Genomic DNA, 8,430 nt, shown 5'->3' with positions numbered 1-8,430 from the left:
ACGACACGCATTGACCCAGGTAGGCGGGCGAATGATTAGATACATTGATCACAAAAACATTGATATGAAAGATAGATTATCCCAGGATAGTGCGTGACGTAGAACACTGTGCTAACGCATTAGAAGATTACAGATGAATACAGATACACACAGACATAGACTGCCCCCGAAAGCGCGTGGTACCCTAATTAACTAATTGCATTAAAAAAGTTCGACGATACCCTCGAAGATGTCTTCGAAAATAAAGACTGTGCATGCTAGCCACATAAATCAATGTACGCCCTGGCATACGTCCGACCATACAGGTGACAGCAATAGCCTTGCTTGGTATTGACGGCCTAAATTATCTTCGACATGTTTTGGTAGATGTCACTACAGCGTGACGACGAAAACGCTGTCTCGACGATGTCCTACTATTTGGAAATGACAACGCCGCGGCGGCGATGGGAACAGGACAAAAATGTCCCAGGCGTGCGCGGCACACGCAACACAGTCACAGCGTAAGCAGGTAGCAGCTCAAGAGTAGCTCCAATTTGGGCACCACGAACACAGGGTCTTCGCGGCAGTCTGTTCGCCTCTTTTTCACTAGAACGATCTGAATGGTCCCCCGGCGTCGACGGCGAACTGCGGCTTCTATGCTCTCACCCAGCAGTCTGCTGAGCCCGATCAAGCCTTACAACTGCAACGTACATGTCGGGCACACTGCGCTTGCACGCACCTTACTAGATGGCGTCACCATACTGGTGAGGCTGGGCAGCTCGGGATCGCGTTGATTGCGCACCTCGTCTGAATCGCATCTCCTCTTCTGCACCTGCGTACGCTGCATTTGCAAGCGCCTTACCAAGATGGCACGACCATACTGGCGGAAGCTCGGGTCATCTGTCCCTGCGCGCATGCTTATAGGGCATTTTTCCGCTGCCCGATAGCAACAACTTGCGTGACTCAGTGGTAGAGTATCTGGTTCCCACGCAGCGGGCGCGGGTTCGAAGCCGACAGGAATCGGGTACTTTTCTCGCATTTCCGGTGATAGCGTTACGGCGCCATACACCGTCGGCGGCGCCATCATCGCGAACTGAAACGGCTATTGGAATGAGCCCATTACAGCTTACGCTGTAAAAGGGTTATAACCAGAACGGAATCGCAACAAAGTGAGGACGAAGGCAGGCCTCCGACCATTATCTCTAATGTCACAATTACTACGCGTATCTTTACAAGTCGGTGAGGGTGAAGCTGTGGTGAGCCTAAAGTCGAAATGGCGCATCTGCGTCACACATGCGGTGGACTTCGACTACGAACTCGCCCTGCTACCGCCGCCCCAATGTGCTAATTTGGCAGTATACCCAGGCGGAGTAGAAACGCGACACAGTGACGTGACGCCACTGACTACATCATCTAAACACTAAGATGCCACAATCTTCATGCGCGGCAGTGCGTCCACCTCGAACACGGAGAAGAATAACAGGAGGCGAAACTCGGGGCCGGCGCCAGCGCGAGCACTGGTCGTGATAATGTCACGCTGGGAGAGGAGGAGACGCGCTGGTGGTTGATGATGATGAGGATTTATTGGCATCCCCTTTGAAACGGGGTGGCGACAAGTAGTCACCTAGCCTGCTTGATTTAATCAGGTATACTACACATGTTCTTTATCTAGCATTTTTGTATACCTTTTCAAAATTTAGCTTGTACCGCTGCCTACGATTTAAGAGATCAGGTTGTCCCATCTTTCCCTGATTTTTTTTCCACCAGTACTCTAATCGTCTCTTGCTGATATCTACGGCTGATCTGTTTAGGTTTCCTCCACTTTAAACCCAAGCGCTTCTGGGAGTTGCACGTTACCTACGGTTCTCGCTGGGTAGATCCCGTCGCATTCCATTAGGATGTGCTGAGTGGTCTCTGGATCTTTACTGCAGCATACACATGTCTCATCTAGTTCCGAATATTTGTTCCGATATGTTTTCGTCCTTAGGCAACCGGCTCGAGCCTCAAATAGCAAGGCACTGCCCTTTGTGTTATCGTACAGATTTTCCCTTCTAATTTCTTTAGAGGAACGTCTTTGTGATGATGATGATGATGATGGATTTATATTGGCATCCCCTTTGAAACGGGGTGGCGACAAATAGTCACCTAGCCTGCTTGATTTAATCAGGTATACTACACATGTTCTTTATCTCGCATTTTTGTATACCTTTTTCAAAAATTTAGCTTGTACCGCTGCCTATGATTTTAAGAGATCAGGTCGTATCGATCTTTTCCCTGCTTTTTTTCCACCAGTACTCTAATCGTCTCTTGCTGATCTCTACGGCTGATCTGTTTATGTTTCCTTCCACTTTAAACCCAAGCGCTTCTGGGAGTTGCACGTTACCTACGGTTCTCGCTGGGTGGATCCCGTCGCATTCCATTAGGATGTACATTCCATTGGTGAACGTCGGCGCAGCGCCCCTTGCGGCGACGGTGGGAACTACTTCCCTCGCGGTCGCAGCGGCGCGCGCGTGGCCGCGGTGGCCGCGGTAGCCGCGGTCTCCGACGGCGCCCGGCGTCGTCTGCTACTGTCGGATACCGCCCAAGACGTTTTGCTCCAGCGCGGTTTGTAATCGGGGATAGAAGACCTGTAGACCGTGTTAGTAGGATATTTTTATAGATTATTATTTAGGATCACATGCTATTTATGCGGCAATAAGACCAAGAAACTTGAAAGATCAGGCGATCTGCGATAGTAGCCAAGGCGGCGCACTGGCATCAAGCCGTCGCGTGCGAGCAGACGACAAGAGCCAACGGAGGCGTTGCAAGAGCGCGCTCGCCGCGCCACGGATCCGCTGCATCGCTTCGACCATGGAGGAAGGAAACACAGGAGAGGCCCTGGTCAGCACGAGCGGTAAACTCGTAAATGCTCATGGGAAACGTCGTCTGCTTGGCGCTTCCGGCTCAAACCGCTGACGTTTCCGGCGCGCAATTTTCCGTTCGCGGGGCCGGTCGCGCTTGCTCTCTGTGCACTTTCATCACAAAGTATTCGCCCCACGCTGCAAATATCTAGAGCCCGTGACGTACGCATCGATGACTGACCATTATATCTGAGCATAGGCAGTCATTAAAATATTTTTTTCTAGCCGAATTGACCCGAACACGTGAATTAGGTACGCGTGCTGTCACAGTCGCGGGTTTATCTTGAATGACGAATCGCACTTTCTTGTTCTTAGTGGATTCTGTGCGGATCAACAATGTGAGTGATCTTGTAACATTTCAATGGTGAATATCAGATTTGTGCTAGAGCCCGTATTATACACTAACGTGTTTGCCTTTGATCGTAGTCCTTTATAAATCGCGTTGAGCAAGCGCGCACAGCTAAGAAACTTGGCTTTCCTTAAAAAAAAAAAAGATACCTATACACGTGTATCTTTTCGAACTTTTATACCACTGATAACGTAGATGCTTGGACCAGTTGGTATGACATACAAGGAATTTTATATCATTTTACAGCGAACCTTTGCGACGTTTATCATGCATGTGTTGTTTTCTACAATAACTTGCTGTCCACGTTACTGATAATATTTCATGGAACATGCTTAATAACCAAACGTTAACGACGCGATCGGCATGGTTTAACGATATTTTAACGTAGTATCTCTTTCTGAAACTCACCAAAACATTCGTTATAAAAGTGTACAGAAATTTATGACACATTTTAACGCGATCCAAGCTGCAGTATACCCCTTGTGTTTGGGACACTTTGTGATAGTTGTGTAAGATATGAACGCAAGGTATGCTAGAAGCGTTTGTCGACTGCAGTTGACTTCCGCGCACGCTTGAGTCTGTCTTAATATGCTTTCGACGTCTCTTTATAAGTAATATTGCAGCTTTGTGATCTTAGGCTAATGTCCTCGTCTTGTGCACCTTTCACAAAACATACGAGAAAAATTACGGTCTACGCTTTTTAAATCCTTCCACTACACCTTGCTCATCTTGCATCTAGCACTAAATTAGGTCGCTATACTATGCAAGTTATTCGCTTAAATGTTGTCCCAAGACATTCGTGCCAAGAAAAAGCTATTGATTGGAACCGCCTGCCCGCATCTAACGCCTCCACTACTAAACCATGCATGTTGATCAAATCAGCCTAGTGAAACTTAGATGTAACAAGTAAAAAAAATCAGATCCCTATTCCACTACCGTGCAGATGGAATCCAGCGAAGCTGTGGTGGGTTCTGTCGTTGGCACGAACAGAATTCACTTGAGAACAAAAAAGTGCGATTCGTCATTCAAGATAAACCCGCGACTGTGACAGCACGCATACCTAATTCACGTGTTCGGTCGATTCGGCGAGGAAAAAAATATTTTAAATGACTGCCTAAGCTCAGATATAATGGTCAGTCATCGATGCGTACGTCACGGGCTCTAGATATTTGCAGCGTGGGTGATACTTCGTGATGAAAGTGCACAGAGAGCAAGCGCGGCCGGCCCCGCGAACGGAAAATCGTGTGCCGGAACCGTCAGCGGTTGAACCGGAAGCGCCGAGCAGACGACGTTTTCCCGTGAGCCTTTACGAGTTTACGCCTCACCTATTGGAGAAGGTGTGGCGGAAGTCACGTGCTGTTTTTCGCAATGGAGCACTGGGACGGGTACCCCAATTGTCAACGTTGCCATGGCAACCGCGCTCCTGAAGCTTTCGCTGCTGCTCTCGTCTCTGAAAAGTGAGATAAGATTTTTCCGCCGGTGTCTTTCCCGCAGCACCTTTTGTTCGCGAGAAAAGCTGACTTTGGAGTGCGGTGTGTCAGCTTGAAATGTGTGTTTTGGGTCTGTGAGTGTGAGTGTCGGCCAGCAATAGATACACTGAAGCAATCACGGCGCGGGTCTTCGTTGTCTTCTTCAACGTGCCACGGAAAAACACAGGAGCGCGTCTGCTTCACTGTAACTGCTACAGAAGTTTTGTAGGCTTTGTTTTGACGCGCGTCAGCAGCACACACTTCCGGCGGCTCGTAACAATGCAAGTTCAAAGTTCGCGCCCATCTGCTCCGGCGAGCTGCAGAACCCCTGATTGGAGGCGCAAGGAGAGGTGGCACACCAACATGGACTGCACTTCCGGCTTCAAAAAAGTGACGTCAGGGCGTCTCCTGTTTTGTTTCCTTCCTCCATGGCTTCGACAAACCATCACGTGATCCATACGTTATGCGTCCGGCTTTCTGTAGGGGGCGCTGTCACGACGTCCGCCGCCGCATGGTACGTCCTGTGCTCCTGTGTGATATTATGACGACGCGGGATGCAGCCGAGTTGCGCCTCCTGTTTTCTTTCTCCGTGACTTCGAAGAGCTAGCTGGCGTTCTTCGATGAACGTGCACTGAAACTTTTGCTCGAGTGAACTTACCCTCGGTAGTGAGTCTGAGCAGTCGACCGAAAAAGTTGTTGCAGTTTCACCTGAAAGGCGAAACATCAATTGCGATATCAAATTTGTAGAGAGCTATACGGAGTAATGATAGTAGCTTATCAGCTGTATAAACTTGGACATGAAGCAGCACCGGCAACACGCCGAACTGTTGTCGACGCTTTCGGCGTTTTGCCCGCGTTCGCACAGAATGCGTGCGGCGTTGGTGATTGTAAAGGAGGAAAGAGGCGCCTATGTCAAATTTACGTAACCACCGACGCAACCATTGGGCGGTGACCCGTAGCGTTGTTTGAACAACCCAATCAAACACTCTCCTCGTTTATAGGAGGTCGCCTTTGTTCGCTTTCAAAACGAATAACACTGTCTGCACTGAGAGGTGTTTGTTGTCTAATTGGCTGACCAGAGGCGAGGAGCACGCTCTAGTGGAGAAGGTTCCGACTGGGCCGAGCCAGCACAGTGAACATAGATAACCGCCTGCAGAGGGTGGTGCTGGCTTCTCCGAATGGTCCGCTTCGCCTTACTTAGCTTGCGGTGGCTAGTCGAAAATGGCGGCGACGTGCAACAGAAGGATAAGAATGCCGCTAAAACGGATCCTTAGCAAGGATGAGTTGGCAGTGCGATGTCGTATGCGTGCCGAAAGGGCTCGGTAGCGTTTTACTGCCACGCAAAAAGGTTTATCATGCGCAAATAAGTACATGCTCACCGGCAGGTGCGAGTACTGAGGGCCTGAGCGATCGGCGGGCAGCCATCTTCTATTCCTTTCGGAACGCGGGCCAGTCTCTGGCTATTCAGAAAAATTTTCAGTATTGTTCGGCATATTAATCCTTTTTCTTTCGCGTACACGTCACTTTGACGCAGTGAGTTTCCGCGGTTTTGTGAAGTCGCGTGGCAGATAGGCTAAGTAGCCGCGGCCCAAGACCTTTTGAAGAATAGCAGAGGGCTAATGGCGAAAAGGCATCGCATCAGTAATAATTTTTTTGTTCAGGTTAATTATGCATAATCAGCGCGTAACGTTAGATCAGATGGAGAGAAATCGCACTTTTCATGACGTCGAGTGACAGACAGGCGATGTTGGGAGTGGCCCGAAAATCGTTTGACCAATCGTGGTGGGCTGATTACAGAACAGGAATAGAAAAGTTCCGAATAGCTTTACGTTATAGCGCCCCTTGTGTGTAGTGAACCAAATGAAACAGGCCTTAGGAAATTATCATCATCAGCAGCAGCCTATATTTATGTCCACTGCAGGACGAAGAGCTCTCCCTACGATCTCCATGCAATTACCCCTGTCTTGCGCTATCTGATTCCAACTTGCGCCTGCAAATTTCCTAACTTCATCACCCCACCTAGTTTTCTGCCGCCCTCGACTGCGCTTCCCTTCTCTTTTTATTCATTATATAATTCTGATGGTCCACCGGTTATCGATCCTACGCATTACATGGCCGGCCCTGCTCCATTTTTTCTTCTTAATGTCAACAAGAATGTCGACTATCCCCGTTTGCTCTCTCATCCACATGGCTCTCTTCCTGTATCTTAACGTTAGGCCTAACATATTTTATTCCATCGCTCTTTGTGCAGCCCTTAACTTGTTCTCGAGCTTTTTTGTTAATCTACAAGTTTCTGCCCCATATGTTAGCACGGTAGAATGCAGTGATTGTACGCTTTTATTTTCAACGACTGTGGTAAGCTCCCAGTCAGGATTTCGTAATGCCTGCAGTATGCACTCCAACCCAATTTTATTCTTCGGTAAATTTCCTTCTCATGATCACGGTCCCCTGTGAGTAATTGACCTAGACAAACGTACTCCTTTACAGACTCTAGAGGCTGACTGGCGAACCTGAATTGTTGTTCCCTTGCCAGGGTATTGAACATTGTCTTTGTCTTCTGCATATTCATCTTCCACCCAATTCTTACACTTTCTCGATTAAGGTCCTCAATCACTTGCTGTAATTCGTCTCCATTGCTGCTGAATAGCAGAGTGTCATCTGCAAACCGAAGGTTGCTGAGATATTCGCCGTTCATCCTCACTCCTAAGCTTTCCCAGTCTAAGAGCTTGAATACTTCTTCTAACCATGCAGTGAATAGCATTGGAGAGATTGTGTCTTCTTGCCTGACCCCTTTCTTGATAGGTAACTTTCTACTTTTCTTGTGGACAACTAAGGTAGCTGTGGAATCTAGGTAGATATTTGCCAAGATATTCACATATGCCTCCTGTACTCCTTGATTATGCAATACCTCTATAACTGCTGGCATCTCTAGTGAATCAAATGCCTTTTCATAATTTATGAAAGCCATATAGAGAGGTTGATTGTACTCCGCAGATTTCTCGATTACCTGATTGATGACACAGATGTGATCCATCTTACAATATCCCTTCCTGGAGCCAGCCTGTTCTCTTGATTGACTGAAGTGTTGCCCTGATTCTATTGGAAATTATCTTGGTAAATATTTTATACAATACTGAAAGCAATCTAGTGGGTGTATAATTATTCAATTCTTTAACGTCTCCCTTCTTATGTATTAGTATAATGATGGCGTTCTACTAGCTCTCTGGCACACTCGAAGTCGTGAGGCATTGCGTATAAAGGGCCGCGAGCTTTTCAAGCATGATATCTCCTCCATATACTCCATATTTCATTAAATCGACTGTTATTCCATCTTCTCGAGAAGCTTTACACCTGGTCATGTCTTCCACGGCCCTTCTAACTTCATCGCTGCTTATAGAAGGAGCCTTTGTATTCTGTTCATCACTACTTCGAATGAAAGTAGCTTGGCTGCTCTGGGTACTGTACAGGTCAGTATAGAATTATTACGCTGCTTTTACTATGTCATCGAAATTGCTGATGATATTACCCTGCTTATATTTCAGTGAATACATCTTGATTTGTGCTATGACAAGCTTTCTTCTCACTGATTTCATGCTGCGTCCATACTTTAAAATATGTTTAACTATATTTTAGGAAAATATACCTATTACTCAAACAATATTATACCATCAATGCACATATACCACACCACAATCACACTGAACATCTCTTCATGAATTACAACATACCCACA

This window comes from Dermacentor silvarum, chromosome 8, assembly GCF_013339745.2.
Source record: "Dermacentor silvarum isolate Dsil-2018 chromosome 8, BIME_Dsil_1.4, whole genome shotgun sequence".
Lineage (NCBI taxonomy): Eukaryota > Metazoa > Arthropoda > Arachnida > Ixodida > Ixodidae > Dermacentor > Dermacentor silvarum.
Note: the sequence above shows the minus strand (reverse complement) of the source record.